At 38.0% G+C, this 20,469-nt stretch overlaps 1 protein-coding gene across 1 annotated transcript in view; it reads left to right on the forward strand.

Annotated features, from left to right (window-relative positions):
* Positions 1 to 20,469, forward strand: part of ANKIB1 (ankyrin repeat and IBR domain containing 1) — a 575,165-nt gene that overhangs the window by 343,048 nt on the left and 211,648 nt on the right. The gene's annotated exons all lie outside the window — the stretch shown is intronic.

A 20,469-nucleotide genomic window follows, 5' to 3' on the forward strand; every position in this document is an offset into this window, starting at 1 on the left:
AGCCTTGTTTGCATAGTCTTTTTTTATTTAATGTGTTATTTATTTCCCTAATTGTTCTCAACAGGAAAGATAGTTGAGGGGAAAACTTAAAAAGGATCATGTACTGTAAAACTGTTGTTTCCCTTTATGTGTTCCCAGTTACTTATAGTAGATTCAGAGTATACAATGTATGGGGGATTGATCCTTTAGTTTTGTTTTGTATCTGAAATAGCTATATTTTTGCTGATGAGAGTCTCAATTCATTGTTCTCAAGAACATGCCCATACAAATCTTATCTACCTCTCATTACATAAAAGGCCTCCTTTTCTTAGCTATCTGTTTTTACAGAGTGTCCAATACCTATCTCTTTTAACACCACTGGTAACTTGATTGCTGCTTGCAGCTTCTTGTTTACATTGCTTTTCAATAGAGAATATAAAGTATTCATATTTTCAATATAGGTGATTTCAACAGAGAAAAGCAACTATTTTAAATTACAAAATAATGGTAAATGGACTATTTAAACAATTTGAGTGTAAAGGAGATCATTGGGAACACATTAAAACAGAAAAAATTACAGTACAATGTCTGTTTAAGTTTAAATATGGTAGTGCCCATTAATTTATAAAGTAATGTACTTATAAGAACTAAACCTTTTATACTTTTATCTTTATATTTAAACAACTAATGTAACTGTAAAAATATATATATACGTATTATTCTATGGCCAATCTGTATAATTATGTCTAGCATTTACTTACTGTTAAATATCTTTAAAGGATTAATTTATAGAGCAGCAGGTAAGGTTGGAGGTATTTTGGTTCAGAACAGAGATAACTATGTAAAAGAAGAGTATATAATTTTATGGAAAACAAATACATATGTATTGAAGAGAGATCCTACTAAGCAGTACCTCATAAGACTTACGTTACTAAAAGAGGCTTAATATGAATCGGTCATAACCCCCAATAAATGCCACTTTTTTAACTACACTTGAAGGTAGCTATTTTTTATCAACTGCCCAAAATTCATAAGGACTCTATGAATCTAGCCAGGAGACTAATCATATCAGGTATAGGGTCCTAATGCAGAAATCTATCTAACTATATAGACTATTACTGGTACAAACTCCCAAATATGGAATTCCAAAATCCAAGCTTATTCTGAAATGCAATCTTTTTAAAGGGACAGTCTACACCAGAATGTTTATTGTTTTAAAAGATAGATAATTCCTTTATTACCCATTACCTAGTTTTGCATAACCACACAGTTGTATAAATGCACTTTTTTCTCTGTGATTACCTTGTATCTCAGCCTCTACAAACTGCCCCCTTATTTCAGTTCTTTTGACAGACATGCATTTTAGCCATTCATTGCTGGCTCCTTGGAACTTCACATGCGTGAGCACAGTGTTATCTATATGACACACATGAACTAACACCCTCTAGTGGTGATAATTTTTCAAAATACCCTGAGAGAAGAGGCGGCCTTCAAGGGCTTAGCAATTAGCATATGAACCTCCTAGGTTTAGCTTTCAACTAAGAATACCAAGAGAACAAGGCAAAATTGGTGATAAAAGTAAATTGGAAAATATCTGAATCATGAAAGTTTATTTTGGACTAGACTGTCCCTTTAATTAATATTTTTTTTTAAAACTATTGTTTATCCCCACCTGTAAGACACAATATTTTCTGCCTTTTTCTGGTTTGTTTTATGTGTTCTAAAAAACAAATACTCGTCTATATTTATTTAAAACAACACATATTACCTTTCTGATTACAGTACTGTACTATCTTTCTGAGGGTACTATGTATACAAAAGTAATAAAAACTACCTTTAGGTCACATGTATAAGTTGTATAATGACATGTAAATGTTGCCTATATGACATAAGATATTCTTGTTCACACTTGGGGCGAGATTACATATATGGCGCAAGTGCTGAAACACACGCCGCCCGTAATTTCACTTTGCACATTGTAGTATTACATAAACACCGTCGGCAGTTCATAAAGTGCCGTAAGTCGGATAAACTAGCGATGTCCAGAAATGTGTGTAAATACAAATTGCTGTAGTCACCAGTGACTTACGGCACTTTAGAAACTGCCGGCACCTAAGAAAATAAAAAAAGTCAAATCTCCCGTAAAAGTCTAACCCGTCTCCCATAAATAAACCCGGCAGGTAAAACCCCTATATCCGGCATCAAACCCACATCGGAACTAATAATAAAAGTATTAACCCGTAAACAGACAACCCCCCACAACACAATAAGCCTAATTAAACTATTAACCCCTAATCCGCAATTCACCCACATCGCAATCTACCTAATAAAACTATTAACCCCTAATCCGCCATTAACCCACATCGCAATAAACCTAATGAAGTATATGAACCCCTAATCCGCCATTAACCAACATCGCAATAAACCTAATAAAGTATATGAACCCCTAATCCGCCATTAACCAACATCGCAATAAACCTAATAAATCTATTAACCCCTAATTCGTCAAACCCACACAACGGACTTATCCTAATAAATCCATTAACCCCTAATCCGCCAAACCCCAAAAATGCAAATAACTAAATTACTAAGCCCCCTAACCAAACACCCCCTAAATTAACCCCCATTACCTACATTAAAAAGTACTAAGTAACAATTAAAATAAAAAAGATAACATAACTTAAAAATAAAAAATTAATTTAAGATTACAAAAAATAAAAAAAGTCTAACATTACATAAAATAATACACCAAATTATCAAAAATAAAAAAATTAAACCTAATCCCTATGAAAATAAAAAAGCCCCCCCCCCCCAATAAAAACACCCCCTAATCTAATACTAAACTACCAATAGCCCTTAAAAGGGCCTTTTGTAGGGCATTGCCCTAAGTTAAACAGCTTTTTTCCTTAAAAAAATTACTAAGTCCCCCCTCTAACAGTAAAACCCCCCACCCACCAAACCCCCCCAAAATAAAAAACCCTAAACTACCCATTGCCCCTAAAAGGGCATTTATGTGGGCATTGCCCTTAAAAGGGGATTCAGCTCTTTTAAGAGTGACCAGAAATCCCTAATCTAAAAAAAAATTAAAAAGCCTAAGTCTAAACCCCCAAATAGGTACTCAACGTTCCTGAAGTCCGGCGGAGAAAGTCCTGTTCCAGGTGGTGAAGTCGTTTCCAAGCGGCCAACATCATCTTCCAAGTGGGGACCTCTTCCTTCTTCATCCAGGACCAAGTCGGCACGGAGCAGATATGAACGCGGAGCAGGACTGGCGACCACGGAGCCTTGAATCGTGGAGGATCCTCTTCGTACGATCGCTACCGTACACTGAATACTGAATTCAAGGTACGCGTTTAAATATGGTGTCCCTTGCATTCCTATTGGCTGATTTCATTCTTAAAATTCAAATCAGCCAATAGGATGAGAGCTACTGAAATCCTATTGGCTGATTAGATTAGGGGGTGTTTTTATTTTGGGGGACTTTTTTTTCTCATAGGGATTAGGTTTAATTTTTTAATTTTTGATAATTTTGTTTATTATTTTATGCAATGTTAGACTTTTTTATTTTCTGTAATTTTAGCTTAATTTAAACTTGTTTTTTTTATTTTTAAAGTAATGTTAGTTTTTTTATTTTAATTGTAATTTAGGATTATTTTAATTTATGTAATGGGGTTAATTTAGGGGGTGTTAGGTTAAGGGGCTAGTGATTAGTTATTTGCGTTGTGGGGTTTGGTGGTTTAGGGGTTAATAGATTTATTAGGTTAATTGCGATGTGGGTTAATGGCGGATTAGGGGGTTAATAGAATATATAGATAGTTTGCGTTGTGGGGGCATTGCGGATTAGGGTTAATATATTTGATAGTTTGCGTTGTGGGGGCATTGAGGATTAGGGGGTTAATAGATTTAATAGATAGTTTGCATTGTGGGGCATGGCGGTTTAGAGGTTAATGACGTGTCGGGTTAGATTTCAATGGGAAAAAGGTATAAAAGAGCACCTCTTTCCTGTTTTACACATAGTTGTGCTGGGTGTAATTTTTGTTACTGTATCTGACAGTGTATTTACGGTTTGCGCGGTCATTGGAAACCAGGTATAAGTTAAAGATTAGCGACTTCCTATACTTTGTATGGGACACGATAATGATTTTGGCAGCTGGTTGCTGAAATTGGGTTATAATGGGCCATTGGAAGCAGTCGATAAACAATATTGCTTCCGACAGCTTATTTATCAGTTTGCGAGTGCACGCAAACGTAATTACGCCTCAATGGAAACAAGCCCATAATTAGGTTTATTACGATGTGGGTTAATGGTGGATTAGGGGTTAATATACTTTATTAGTTATTGCGGTGGGGGATTGCGGTTGACAGGTAGATAGATATTGCACATGCGTTAGGTGTTAGTTATTTTCAGGAGGCAGATAGATATTGCGCATCCGTTAGGTGTTAGTTAACATTTTCAGGGAGTTATGGTGCTCACATACTCAGCGCAAGGCTTGCTGCGCCTGCCTATGTGTGGCGAGGTGAAAATGGAGTAAAATTTCTCCATTTTCAGCGCGTAAGTCCTTGCGCTGAATATGTAATACCGATTTGCGACGTGTTTCTATGTTAGCTTATGGGAGTAAAAATTGCGGCCCGCGGGGGAAATATACATGCCGCATTTATATGCGCCTCTGTATATGTGATACATGTGATACCAAAACTGCTTGAAAACCAGTGTCGCCGGCTTTTGCGGGTGACGCCGCATATGTAATCTTGCCCCTGGTTCCATCCCATCCCCATTTTAAAGATTCAAATATTCCAAAATCCATTATTTGTTATGTTTTATTTAGCAATTCACTACTAGGACATAACTGAACATACAAGGTGAGCCAATGGCAAGAGTCATATGTGCATAGTCACTAGTCACCAGTTAGCTCCCAGTAGGGCATTGCTGCTGCTGAGCCTACCTAGGTATGCTTTTCAACAAAGGATTCCAAGAAAACAAAGTCAATTTAAAACTGAAATACTTAAAATTGCAAACTCTATCTAAACCATTAAAGTCTAATTTTAATTTACCCTTTAATTTAATCTTTGCTTTCTCTTAAATCGTTCAATATACTGAGTATTTAGTTAGGGGAAAAAAGATATTTGAAGCAAAAGTAGAAGTCACACTTTAAAGTAAAATGGAACTCAATAAGTATCTTTCTTTAATTTAAATGAGGGAATCTTGAAGGGACGATCTACTCCTGTAATGACTGGTATCACTTCACAGACAGTTCAGAACCCTATAGAGAGTGAGTTGTGTTATATGCAGAGATATTACAATAAATAGAGTCCAATACGGATAACAGTAATGGCTGGATATAAGCATAAGATACATACAAGCATTACAAAGCAACGTTGTGTGATACAAGTTGCTATTTATTGGAATCTGGTGATTAAGGTTGGTGCCTTCTTAAAGAAACGGCTGCATAAAAAGAACCGCTCCGAGGTTCAAGGACGAGGATGATCGGGAGGTCGCTTATGAAACAGGGAGACCAGTTTAGGAGCAGACAGATTTGTAGACGGTTCCCAGGAATCTTCTTCATGTGGATATCCCTTCCAATGGACCAGATATTACAAACGTCCCTACACCTTTTTAGAGTCCAGAATACTATGAACCTCGAACTCACGGTCCGGTTCAATAGGAATGTGGTTTGAGGCAAGAGATTGGTTGCTACGGAGAGACTGGTAGGGTTTGAGCAATGACACATGAAATGTAGGATGAATTTTATAGTCAGGTGGCAACTCGAGAGTCACTGCGTTGACATTCACAATTTTAATAACAGGAAAAGGTCCTATGTAGAACCTATTGAATTTCCTAGTAGGAGTAGAAAGTCTTAGGTGTTTAGTGGACAACCAAACCAAGTCTCTTATAGAGTATTTGGGAGGGGGTCTCCTTCTGAAATCATAGTATCTTTTCTGACAAGTCTGGGCAGCTGTCAAAAAGGATGGAGAAGTTTTCAGAGATTGTAATGTTTAGATCATTCACGACAGGGCAAGCACTCTGAAGTTCTGGATATAAGTGGAAGGTGGGATGGAATCCATAGTTGGCGAAGAAGGGTGTTGTTTGGAGGGTGGAATGGTGAGAGTTGTTATATGCGAATTCTGCCAACGGTAGTAGTGAGGACCGGTTGTCTTGTTGATGAGTGGTATAACAACGTATATATTCTTCCAACCATTGATTGGTTCTCTCAGTCTGACCATTTGTCTGCGGGTGGAAAGCAGTACTTAATCTTTGTTCGATAAATTACCAGAGTTGGTATTGTTTAAAAAGATAGATAATCCCTTTAATACCCATTCCCTAGTTTTGCATGGTAAACTTTCCCATTTTTAAAATCAGATTCAGAATGTTAGTGATATTTTAGATAGTTTCATTTATCAGTTGTAATGAAGTTGTGCTATAACTTACTTTTTAATATAGATATAAAATTCAAATTCCCAGTGCTCCGCCGCCCACCTAAAAAGTAAAGTTTTCTGTGAGCTGAAGGTTTGAATTGTTCTCCAATCAGTGATCTAGTTACAACAAAAGTGCCATATGGGGAGAGCGCTGATAGAACAATTCAAACCTTCAGTTTACAGAAAATGTTAATTTTGATGTGGGCGGGCAGAGCGGAGGGATTAGAAGTTTATATCTATATTAAAAAGTAAGTTATAGCACAACTTCATTACAACTGATTAATTAAACTCCATCTAAAATATCATTAACATTCCAGATATGATTTTAAAAAGGGGGAAGAGTTTGCTTCTTCTCACAAATATTAATAAGCACGTTGAAGGTGTAATGTGGGTGGCACGGCTGGCTTACCTCTCTTTTCTTTGAACACTTTAACATGCTTTATACATTTTTGCAAGGGGGGTGGAATGTGTTTTTAATATAAAGAAAAAAGTTGGACCAGTGGTCACCCTTGTTGGGCAAAGATGCATAGAGATGTTCCCCATCTTAACTGATCATGCAAGAGGCAGAGCTATTAATGGTTACTATGCAGACTGGGGTCACACAACACCTAAGGGGCCTTTGTCAGTAATTCACAGATTAATTTTCTAGAGACAATTCAGTGGATTTGCAATCCATTCATGTTCAGGACAACAGAAAACAAAATCTGTCTAAGATGAAGAAGTCTTGATTGAAGTGGCTAGTAATTAGGAATTGAAGGAGAGAATTACACATTCTTCCATTGGTAATTTGTGGCTGTTTGTTGAGATGGAATTTCCAAAACACAGAGACCTAGATTTGGAGTTTGGCGTTAGCCGTGAAAACCAGCGTTAGAGGCTCCTAACGCTGGTTTTAGGCTACCGCCGGTATTTGGAGTCACTCAAAATAGGGTCTAACGCTCACTTTTCAGCCGCAACTTTTCCATACCGCAGATCCCCTTACGTCAATTGCGTATCCTATTTTTTCAATGGGATTTTTCTAACTCCGGTATTTAGAGTCGTTTCTGAAGTGAGCGTTAGACATCTAACGACAAAACTCCAGCCGCAGGAAAAAAGTCAGTAGTTAAGAGCTTTCTGGGCTAACGCCGGTTTCTAAAGCTCTTGACTACTGTACTCTAAAGTACACTAACACCCATAAACTACCTATGTACCCCTAAACCGAGGTCCCCCCACATCGCCGACACTCGAATAAATTTTTTTAACCCCTAATCTGCCGACCGCCACCTACGTTATCCTTATGTACCCCTAATCTGCTCCCCCTAACACCGCCGACCCCTGTATTATATTTATTAACCCCTAATCTGCCCCCCTCAATGTCGCCTCCATCTGCCTACACTTATTAACCCCTAATCTGCCGACCGCAAAGCGCCGCCACCTACGTTATCCTTATGTACCCCTAATCTGCTGCCCCTAACACCGCCGACCCCTATATTACATTTATTAACCCCTAATCTGCCCCCCTCAACGTCGCCTCCACCTGCCTACACTTATTAACCCCTAATCTGCCGAGCGGACCGCACCGCTATTATAATAAAGTTATTAACCCCTAATCCGCCTCACTAACCCTATAATAAATAGTATTAACCCCTAATCTGCCCTCCCTAACATCGCCGACACCTAACTTCAATTATTAACCCCTAATCTGCCGACCGGAGCTCACCGCTATTCTAATAAATGGATTAACCCCTAAAGCTAAGTCTAACCCTAACACTAACACCCCCCTAAATTAAATATAATTTTAATCTAACGAAATTAATTAACTCTTATTAAATAAATTATTCCTATTTAAAGCTAAATACTTACCTGTAAAATAAACCCTAATATAGCTACAATATAAATTATAATTACATTGTAGCTATTTGAGGATTAATATTTATTTTACAGGCAACTTTGTAATTATTTTAACCAGGTACAATAGCTATTAAATAGTTAAGAACTATTTAATAGTTACCTAGTTAAAATAATTACAAAATTACCTGTAAAATAAATCCTAACCTAAGTTACAATTAAACCTAACACTATACTATCATTAAATTAATTAAATAAAATACCTATAATTACCTACAATTAAACCTAACACTACACTATCAGTACATTAATTAAATACAATATCTACAAATAACTACAATGAAATAAACTAACTAAAGTACAAAAAATAAAAAAGAACTAAGTTACAAAAAATAAAAAAATATCTACAAACATAAGAAAAATATTACAACAATTTTAAACTAATTACACCTACTCTAAGCCCCCTAATAAAACAACAAAGCCCCCCAAAATAAAAAATGCCCTACCCTATTCTAAATTACTAAAGTTAAAAGCTCTTTTACCTTACCAGCCCTGAACAGGGCCCTTTGCGGGGCATGCCCCAAGAAGTTCAGCTCTTTTGCCTGTAAAAAAAAACATACAATACCCCCCCCACCAACATTACAACCCACCACCCACATACTCCTAATCTAACCCAAACCCCCCTTAAATAAACCTAACACTAAGCCCCTGAAGATCATCCTACCTTGTCTTCACCTCACCAGGTATCACCGATCCGTCCTGGCTCCAAAATCTTCATCCAACCCAAGCGGGGGTTGGCGATCCATCATCCGGTGGCTGAAGAGGTCCAGAAGAGGCTCCAAAGTCTTCATCCTATCCGGGAAGAAGAGGCGATCCGGACCGGCAACCATCTTGATCCAAGCGGCATCTTCTATCTTCATCCGATGACGACCGGCTCCATCCTGAAGACCTCCACCGCGGATCCATCTTCTTCCGGCGACGTCCAACTGAAGAATGACGGTTCCTTTAAGGGACGTCATCCAAGATGGCGTCCCTCGAATTCCGATTGGCTGATAGGATTCTATCAGCCAATCGGAATTAAGGTAGGAATATTCTGATTGGCTGATGGAATCAGCCAATCAGAATCAAGTTCAATCCGATTGGCTGATCCAATCAGCCAATCAGATTGAGCTCGCATTCTATTGGCTGATCGGAACAGCCAATAGAATGCAAGCTCAATCTGATTGGCTGATTGGATCAGCCAATCGGATTGAACTTGATTCTGATTGGCTGATTCCATCAGCCAATCAGAATATTCCTACCTTAATTCCGATTGGCTGATAGAATCCTATCAGCCAATCGGAATTCGAGGGACGCCATCTTGGATGACGTCCCTTAAAGGAACCGTCATTCTTCAGTTGGACGTCGCTGGAAGAAGATGGGTCCGCGGTGGAGGTCTTCAGGATGGAGCCGGTCGTCATCGGATGAAGATAGAAGATGCCGCTTGGATCAAGATGGTTGCCGGTCCGGATCGCCTCTTCTTCCCGGATAGGATGAAGACTTTGGAGCCTCTTCTGGACCTCTTCAGCCACCGGATGATGGATCGCCAACCCCCGCTTGGGTTGGATGAAGATTTTGGAGCCAGGACGGATTGGTGATACCTGGTGAGGTGAAGACAAGGTAGGATGATCTTCAGGGGCTTAGTGTTAGGTTTATTTAAGGGGGGTTTGGGTTAGATTAGGGGTATGTGGGTGGTGGGTTGTAATGTTGGGGTGGGGGTATTGTATGTTTTTTTTTACAGGCAAAAGAGCTGAACTTCTTGGGGCATGCCCCGCAAAGGGCCCTGTTCAGGGCTGGTAAGGTAAAAGAGCTTTTAACTTTAGTAATTTAGAATAGGGTAGGGCATTTTTTATTTTGGGGGGCTTTGTTGTTTTATTAGGGGGCTTAGAGTAGGTGTAATTAGTTTAAAATTGTTGTAATATTTTTCTTATGTTTGTAGATATTTTTTTATTTTTTGTAACTTAGTTCTTTTTTATTTTTTGTACTTTAGTTAGTTTATTTCATTGTAGTTATTTGTAGATATTGTATTTAATTAATGTATTGATAGTGTAGTGTTAGGTTTAATTGTAGGTAATTATAGGTATTTTATTTAATTAATTTAATGATAGTATAGTGTTAGGTTTAATTGTAACTTAGGTTAGGATTTATTTTACAGGTAATTTTGTAATTATTTTAACTAGGTAACTATTAAATAGTTCTTAACTATTTAATAGCTATTGTACCTGGTTAAAATAATTACAAAGTTGCCTGTAAAATAAATATTAATCCTAAAATAGCTACAATGTAATTATAATTTATATTGTAGCTATATTAGGGTTTATTTTACAGGTAAGTATTTAGCTTTAAATAGGAATAATTTATTTAATAAGAGTTAATTAATTTCGTTAGATTAAAATTATATTTAATTTAGGGGGGTGTTAGTGTTAGGGTTAGACTTAGCTTTAGGGGTTAATCCATTTATTAGAATAGCGGTGAGCTCCGGTCGGCAGATTAGGGTTTAATAATTGAAGTTAGGTGTCGGCGATGTTAGGGAGGGCAGATTAGGGTTAATACTATTTATTATAGGGTTAGTGAGGCGGATTAGGGGTTAATAAGTGTAGGCAGGTGGAGGCGACGTTGAGGGGGGCAGATTAGGGGTTAATAAATATAATATAGGGGTCGGTGGTGTTAGGGGCAGCAGATTAGGGGTACATAGGGATAATGTAAGTAGCGGCGGTTTACGGAGCGGCAGATTAGGGGTTAAAAATAAAATGCAGGTGTCAGCGATAGCGGGGGCGGCAGATTAGGGGTTAATAAGTGTAAGGTTAGGGATGTTTAGACTCGGGGTACATGTTAGAGTGTTAGGTGCAGACGTAGGTAGTGTTTCCCCATAGCAAACAATGGGGCTGCGTTAAGAGCTGAACGCGGCTTTTTTGCAGGTGTTAGGTTTTTTTTCAGCTCAAACAGCCCCATTGTTTCCTATGGGGGAATCGTGCACGAGCACGTTTTTGAGGCTGGCTGCTTGCGTAAGCAACTCTGGTATTGAGAGTTGAAGCTGCGTTAAAAATGCTCTACGCTCCTTTTTTGGAGCCTAACGCAGCCTTTATGTGGACTCTCAATACCAGAGTTATTTTTATGGTGCGGCCAGAAAAAAGCCGGCGTTAGTTTTTCGGGTCGTTACCGACAAAACTCCAAATCTAGCCGAGAGAGAGGTATACATTTACCATTAGTTAAAACATACCTGTGCGAATCAGGATTTTCTGTGACATTCATTTAAGAGCATTCACACCTTCAGGTGGAGGATGACTTTTATCCGTTTGTGAAATCACTACAAACTTAATTTAGTATTCTCTGTGCAGTAAGGAAACCATTCATTTCCACTGTAATATAAATTATTTTTGGCTTTTTTTTTATATTTCTCTCTCTTTGTTTTTGCTACAGTTATTTTGTCTGGGACGGGCAGTTAAAGCAATATTATAGCAAATTGTAAGGAGGTTCTTTTTCCCCATTAGTTTCACTTTCTACCTAGGGATATTTTAAAAATTGTTATCCTAATGTTATCATTGATATTTCTGTACTTGTATATATCTCTGCACATTTAAGAACTAAACTACAAGAGTTTCAAAGCACATTATGTCAGACATGTAATTACATCTATTACGGTGGGGAGACTTCAAAGACCTCTGTTTAGGCAAAAGGAAATTATAAGCAGGGATATTACTACAGGTGTCTCAGTAGAGACTGGGCCTGCATGCCTAGGGGGCAAATCAGGCCCTACAATCAGTAGTGGCAGTACTGTATGGATTTGCCTTAACAAGATGGTTGCAATTTTTACAAGTTTCCCAAGATGTCTCTCACTGTGTTACTGTGCAGAAAAACATGCCGCCATATTTGTACAGGAAGACTGCACACCTGAATATCCTCTGCAAAGGATAACTAATATTTATGGAGAAACAGCTTCTCTCTCCTTTGTTGCTGCTGGCTTAGCTTCTGCAAATGGCAAGAAAGGGCTCTGTTGAAATGGAGGGCCCTCACAATGTTTGCCTTGGGGCCCAGTGAGGTGTAGTTATGCCCCTGATTTCAGAGAAGAATGCAATGCTGTACTGTTTGAGATGCTTTTTTTTGCCAAACAGATGTTAAGGAAAACAATTTAATCCGTGAAAACTTTTTATTTATGTTAAAAATTATATAGCATGTATACAAATCAGCACTTACTGTGTTTCTCTACCAAGAAAACCTGCTTCATATTGCAATTAACACTTGAAGAATAGTCTTGTAAACCATAATGGTTCATTGCATCGTTTCCACTTCTGTGAACATCCTTGTTATTCCCCTGATGCTGTGGATTAAAAAAAAAAAAGCATAAAACTGCACAGAAAAGAAGAGAAGTTATTTTGCAACTCTTCATGTCAAAACTTATAGGAATATTTTAAAAGATAGCAATCACTGTTATCAATGTTTTTCAAAATATATTAAAAAAGTAGAGCAAGAACGCGGTCTCTTATAACAAACAAGTAAAATTCTTAAGGCAGCAGTATCCTGTAATACTCCTGTTCCAGTCTGCCTTCCCTTTCTTGTCCTTTTTATTGAACTCCCTGTATAGTGATAGGATCCCCAGTAGTTTCTGCTCGGTACTAGCAGTTCTCTGCAGTACTTCTACTATGTGTTTAACTCCTTTGCAGGGGTTAAACACACAAAGGTTCAGGGTCACTGGTCTTAAAATGACATGCTCTAACAAATAGAGCATGTAATTTGTTTAAACTATAATGTCTCTTTAAATATATACTTGACCCCTTTGCAGAGGTTGAACACATACTTTATATGCAAACAATAGTGCAATAATAATAAACTCTTAACACATTCAAATATTTCCTTAATGCACTTATATGTCTCTTTAGCCCACCCCTATAGAATCATAATTGGTGAGGAAAAGGTAGCTATTCCCGCTGACATAAGAGGCACAACATAGACCATGCTGGAGCATGAACTAAGATAGCGCTATAACGCCTAGATTTAGAGTTCTGCGGCCAAAGGGGTGGGTTAGCAACGCTTGCTTTTTTTCCCACGCACCTTTTAAATACCGCTGGTATTTAGAGTTCACAGAATGGCTGGGTTTTCAGTGCGTTAGGCTCCAAAAAGGGAGCGTAGAGCATAATTTAACGCCACTGCAACTCTAGGTACCAGCGGTGCTTACGGACGCGGCCAGCTTAAAAAACGTGCTTGTGCACGATATCCCCATAGAAAACAATGGGGCCATTTGAGCTGAAAAAAAACCTAACACCTGCAAAAAATCCTAACGCAGCCCCATTGTTTCCTATGGGGAAACACTTCCTACGTCTGCACCTAGCACTCTAACATGTACCCCGAGTCTAAACACCCCTAACCTTACACTTATTAACCCCTATTCTGCCGCCCCCTCTATCGCTGATCCCTGCATATTATTTTTAACCTCTAATCTGCCGCTCCGTACATCCCCGCCACCTACATTATAGCTATGTACCCCTAATCTGCTGCCCCTAACACCGCCGACCCCTATATTATATTTATTAACCCCTAATCTGCCGCCCCCACGTCGCCTCCACCTAACTACACTTATTAACCCCTAATCTGCCGAATGTACCTGAGCGCTACTATAATAAATGTATTAACCCCTAATCCGCCTCACTCCCGCCTCAATAACCCTATAATAAATAGTATTAACCCCTAATCTGCCCTCCCTAACATTGCCGACACCTAACTTCAATTATTAACCCCTAATCTGCCGACCGAATCTCGCCGCTACTGTAATAAATGGATTAACCCCTAAAGCTAAGTCTAACCCTAACACCCCCCTAAATTAAATATAATTTAAATCTAACGAAATAAATTAACTCTTATTAAATAAATTATTCCTATTTAAAGCTAAATACTTACCTGTAAAATAAACCCTAATATAGCTACAATATAAATTATAATTATATTATAGCTATTTTAGGATTTATATTTATTTTACAGGTAACTTTGTATTTATTTTAACCAGGTACAATAGCTATTAAATAGTTAAGAACTATTTAATAGCTAAAATAGTTAAAATAATTACAAAATTACCTGTAAAAACATAATTTATGTAAGAACTTACCTGATAAATTCATTTCTTTCATATTAGCAAGAGTCCATGAGCTAGTGACGTATGGGATATACATTCCTACCAGGAGGGGCAAAGTTTGCCAAACCTCAAAATGCCTATAAATACACCCCTCACCACACCCACAATTCAGTTTAACGAATAGCCAAGAAGTGGGGTGATAAACAAGTGCGAAAGCATATAAAATAAGGAATTGGAATAATTGTGCTTTATACAAAAATCATAACCACCACAAAAAAAGGGTGGGCCTCATGGACTCTTGCTAATATGAAAGAAATGAATTTATCAGGTAAGTTCTTACATAAATTATGTTTTCTTTCATGTAATTAGCAAGAGTCCATGAGCTAGTGACGTATGGGATAATGATTACCCAAGATGTGGATCTTTCCACGCAAGAGTCACTAGAGAGGGAGGGATAAAATAAAGACAGCCAATTCCTGCTGAAAATAATCCACACCCAAAATAAAGTTTAATGAAAAACATAAGCAGAAGATTCAAACTGAAACCGCTGCCTGAAGTACTTTTCTACCAAAAACTGCTTCAGAAGAAGAAAATACATCAAAATGGTAGAATTTAGTAAAAGTATGCAAAGAGGACCAAGTTGCTGCTTTGCAAATCTGATCAATCGAAGCTTCATTCCTAAACGCCCAGGAAGTAGAAACTGACCTAGTAGAATGAGCTGTAATCCTTTGAGGCGGAGTTTTACCCGACTCAACATAGGCAAGATGAATCAAAGATTTCAACCAAGATGCCAAAGAAATGGCAGAAGCTTTCTGGCCTTTTCTAGAACCGGAAAAGATAACAAATAAACTAGAAGTCTTTCGGAAAGACTTAGTAGCTTCAACATAATATTTCAAAGCTCTAACAACATCCAAAGAATGTAACGATTTCTCCTTAGAATTCTTAGGATTAGGAAATAATGAAGGAACCACAATTTCTCTACTAATGTTGTTGGAATTCACAACTTTAGGTAAAAATTCAAAAGAAGTTCGCAACACTGCCTTATCCTGATGAAAAATCAGAAAAGGAGACTCACAAGAAAGAGCAGATAATTCAGAAACTCTTCTGGCAGAAGAGATTGCCAAAAGGAACAAAACTTTCCAAGAAAGTAATTTAATGTCCAATGAATGCATAGGTTGAAACGGAGGAGCTTGAAGAGCCCCTAGAACCAAATTCAAACTCCAAGGAGGAGAAATTGACTTAATGACAGGTTTTATACGAACCAAAGCTTGTACAAAACAATGAATATCAGGAAGATTAGCAATCTTTCTGTGAAAAAGAACAGAAAGAGCAGAGATTTGTCCTTTCAAGGAACTTGCGGACAAACCTTTATCTAAACCATCCTGAAGAAACTGTAAAATTCTTGGAATTCTAAAAGCATGCCAAGAAAAATGATGAGAAAGACACCAAGAAATATAAGTCTTCCAGACTCTATAATATATCTCTCTGGATACAGATTTACGAGCCTGTAACATAGTATTAATCACAGAGTCAGAGAAACCTCTTTGACTAAGAATCAAGCGTTCAATCTCCATACCTTTAAATTTAAGGATTTGAGATCCTGATGGAAAAAAGGACCTTGCGACAGAAGGTCTGGTCGTAGCGGAAGAGTCCACGGATGGCAAGAGGCCATCCGGACAAGATCCGCATACCAAAACCTGTGAGGCCATGCCGGAGCTACCAGCAGAACAAACGAGCATTCCTTCAGAATCTTGGAGATTACTCTTGGAAGAAGAACTAGAGGCGGAAAGATATAAGCAGGATGATACTTCCAAGGAAGTGATAATGCATCCACTGCTTCCGCCTGAAGATCCCTGGATCTGGACAGATACCTGGGAAGTTTCTTGTTTAGATGAGACGCCATCAGATCTATTTCTGGAAGCTCCCATATTTGAACAATCTGAAGAAATACCTCTGGGTGAAGAGACCATTCGCCCGGATGCAACGTTTGGCGACTGAGATAATCCGCTTCCCAATTGTCTATACCTGGGATATGAACCACAGAGATTAGACAGGAGCTGGATTCCGCCCAAACCAGAATTCGAGATACTTCTTTCATAGCCAGAGGACTGTGAGTCCCTCCTTGATGATTGATGTATGCCACAGTTGTGACATTGTCTGTCTGTCTGAAAACAAATGAACGATTCTCTCTTCAGAAGAGGCCAAGACTGAAGAGCTCTGAAAATTGCACGGAGTTCCAAAATATTGATCGGTAATCTCACCTCCTGAGATTCCCAAACTCCTTGTGCCATCAGAGATCCCCACACAGCTCCCCAACCTGTGAGACTTGCATCTGTTGAAAATACAGTCCAGGTCGGAAGCACAAAAGAAGCCCCCTGAATTAAACGATGGTGATCTGTCCACCACGTTAGAGAGTGTCGTACAATCGGTTTTAAAGATATTAATTGAGATATCTTTGTGTAATCCCTGCACCATTGATTCAGCATACAGAGCTGAAGAGGTCGCATGTGAAAACGAGCAAAGGGGATCGCGTCCGATGCAGCAGTCATAAGACCTAGAATTTCCATGCATAAGGCTACCGAAGGGAATGATTGTGACTGAAGGTTTCGACAAGCTGAAATCAATTTTAGACGTCTCTTGTCTGTTAAAGACAGAGTCATGGACACTGAATCTATCTGGAAACCCAGAAAAGTTACCCTTGTCTGAGGAATCAATGAACTTTTTGGTAAATTGATCCTCCAACCATGATCTTGAAGAAACAACACAAGTCGATTCGTATGAGATTCTGCTAAATGTAAAGACTGAGCAAGTACCAAGATATTGTCCAAATAAGGAAATACCACAATACCCTGTTCTCTGATTACAGACAGAAGGGCACCGAGAACCTTTGTAAAAATTCTTGGAGCTGTAGCTAGGCCAAACGGCAGAGCCACAAACTGGTAATGCTTGTCCAGAAAAGAGAATCTCAGGAACTGATAATGATCTGGATGAATCGGAATATGCAGATAAGCATCCTGTAAATCTATTGTGGACATATAATGCCCTTGCTGAACAAAAGGCAATATAGTCCTTACAGTTACCATTTTGAACGTTGGTATCCTTACATAACGATTCAATATTTTTAGATCCAGAACTGGTCTGAAGGAATTCTCCTTCTTTGGTACAATGAAGAGATTTGAATAAAACCCCATCCCCTGTTCCAGAACTGGAACTGGCATAATTACTCCAGCCAACTCTAGATCTGAAACACAATTCAGAAATGCTTGAGCTTTCACTGGATTTACTGGGACACGGGAAAGAAAAAATCTCTTTGCAGGAGGTCTCATCTTGAAACCAATTCTGTACCCTTCTGAAACAATGTTCTGAATCCAAAGATTGTGAACAGAATTGATCCAAATTTCTTTGAAAAAACGTAACCTGCCCCCTACCAGCTGAGCTGGAATGAGGGCCGCACCTTCATGTGGACTTAGAAGCAGGCTTTGCCTTTCTAGAAGGCTTGGATTTATTCCAGACTGGAGATGGTTTCCAAACTGAAACTGCTCCTGAGGATGAAGGATCAGGCTTTTGTTCTTTGTTGAAACGAAAGGAACGAAAACGATTATTAGCCCTGTTTTTACCCTTAGATTTTTTATCCTGTGGTAAAAAAGTTCCTTTCCCACCCGTAACAGTTGAGATAATGGAATCCAACTGAGAACCAAATAATTTGTTACCCTGGAAAGAAATGGAAAGTAGAGTTGATTTAGAAGCCATATCAGCATTCCAAGTTTTAAGCCATAAAGCTCTTCTAGCTAAAATAGCTAGAGACATAAACCTGACATCAACTCTGATAATATCAAAAATGGCATCACAGATAAAATTATTAGCATGCTGAAGAAGAATAATAATATTATGAGAATCATGATCTGTTACTTGTTGTGCTAAAGTCTCCAACCAAAAAGTTGAAGCTGCAGCAACATCAGCCAAAGATATAGCAGGTCTAAGAAGATTACCTGAACACAGATAAGCTTTTCTTAGAAAGGATTCAATTTTCCTATCTAAAGGATCTTTAAACGAAGTACCATCTGACGTAGGAATAGTAGTACGTTTAGCAAGGGTAGAAATAGCCCCATCAACTTTAGGGATTTTGTCCCAGAATTCTAATCTGTCAGACGGCACAGGATATAATTGCTTAAAACGTTTAGAAGGAGTAAATGAATTACCCAATTTATCCCATTCTCTGGAAATTACTTCAGAAATAGCATTAGGAACAGGAAAAACTTCTGGAATAACCACAGGAGATTTAAACACCTTATCTAAACGTTTAGAATTAGTATCAAGAGGACCAGAATCCTCTATTTCTAAAGCAATTAGTACTTCTTTAAGTAAAGAACGAATAAATTCCATTTTAAATAAATATGAAGATTTATCAGCATCAATCTCTGAGACAGAATCCTCTGAACCAGAAGAGTCATCAGAATCAGAATGATGTTCATTTAAAAATTCATCTGTAGAGAGAGAAGTTTTAAAAGATTTTTTATGTTTACTAGAAGGAGAAATAACAGACATAGCCTTCTTGATGGATTCAGAAACAAAATCTCTTATGTTATCAGGAACATTCTGCACCTTAGATGTTGAGGGAACTGCAACAGGCAATGGTACATTACTAAAGGAAATATTATCTGCTTTAACAAGTTTGTCATGACAATTAATACAAACAACAGCCGGAGGAATAGCTACCAAAAGTTTACAGCAGATACACTTAGCTTTGGTAGATCCAGCACTAGACAGCGATTTTCCTGAAGTATCTTCTGACTCAGATGCAACGTGAGACATCTTGCAATATGTAAGAGAAAAAACAACATATAAAGCAAAATTGATCAAATTCCTTAAATGACAGTTTCAGGAATGGGAAAAAATGCCAATAAACAAGCTTCTAGTAACCAGAAGCAAAGAAAAAATGAGACTGAAATAATGAGGGGACAAAAGCGACGCCCATATTTTTTGGCGCCTAAATGTTTTTTGGCGCCAAAAATGACGCCACATCCGAAACGCCGACATTTTTTGGCGCAAAAGGACGTCAAAAAATGACGCAACTTCCGGCGACACGTATGACGCCGAAAACAGAAAATATTTATTTTTTTTTTAGCGCCAAAAAAGTCCGCGCCAAGAATGACGCAATAAAATGAAGCATTTTCAGCCCCCGCGAGCCTAACAGCCCACAGGGAAAAAAAGTCAAATTTTTAAGGTAAGAAAAAATGATTGATTCAAACGCATTATCCCAAATATGAAACTGACTGTCTGAAAATAAGGAATGTTGAACATTCTGAGTCAAGGCAAATAAATGTTTGAATACATATATTTAGAACTTTATAAATAAAGTGCCCAACCATAGCTTAGAGTGTCACAGAAAATAAGATTTACTTACCCCAGGACACTCATCTACATGTTTGTAGAAAGCCAAACCAGTACTGAAACGAAAATCAGCAGAGGTAATGGTATATAAATAAGAGTATATCGTCGATCTGAAAAGGGAGGTAAGAGATGAATCTCTACGACCAATAACAGAGAACCTATGAAATAGACCCCGTAGAAGGAGATCACTGCATTCAAATAGGCAATACTCTCCTCACATCCCTCTGACATTCACTGCACGCTGAGAGGAAAACCGGGCTCCAACTTGCTGCGGAGCGCATATCAACGTAGAATCTAGCACAAACTTACTTCACCACCTCCATAGGAGGCAAAGTTTGTAAAACTGAATTGTGGGTGTGGTGAGGGGTGTATTTATAGGCATTTTGAGGTTTGGGAAACTTTGCCCCTCCTGGTAGGAATGTATATCCCATACGTCACTAGCTCATGGACTCTTGCTAATTACATGAAAGAAATAAATCCTAACCTAAGTTACAATTAAACCTAACACTACACTATCAATAAATAAATTAAATAAAATACCTACAGTTACCTACAATTAAACCTAACACTACACTATCAATACATTAATTAAATACAATACCTACAAATAACTACAATTAAATAAACTAACTAAAGTACAAAAAATAAAAAAGAACTAAGTTACAAAAAATAAAAAAATATTTACAAACATTAGAAAAATATTACAACAATTTTAAACTAATTACACCTACTCTAAGCCCCCTAATAAAATTACAAAGCCC

The sequence above is a fragment of the Bombina bombina genome, chromosome 5, assembly GCF_027579735.1.
Source record: "Bombina bombina isolate aBomBom1 chromosome 5, aBomBom1.pri, whole genome shotgun sequence".
In the NCBI taxonomy this organism is placed as follows: Eukaryota; Metazoa; Chordata; class Amphibia; order Anura; family Bombinatoridae; genus Bombina; species Bombina bombina.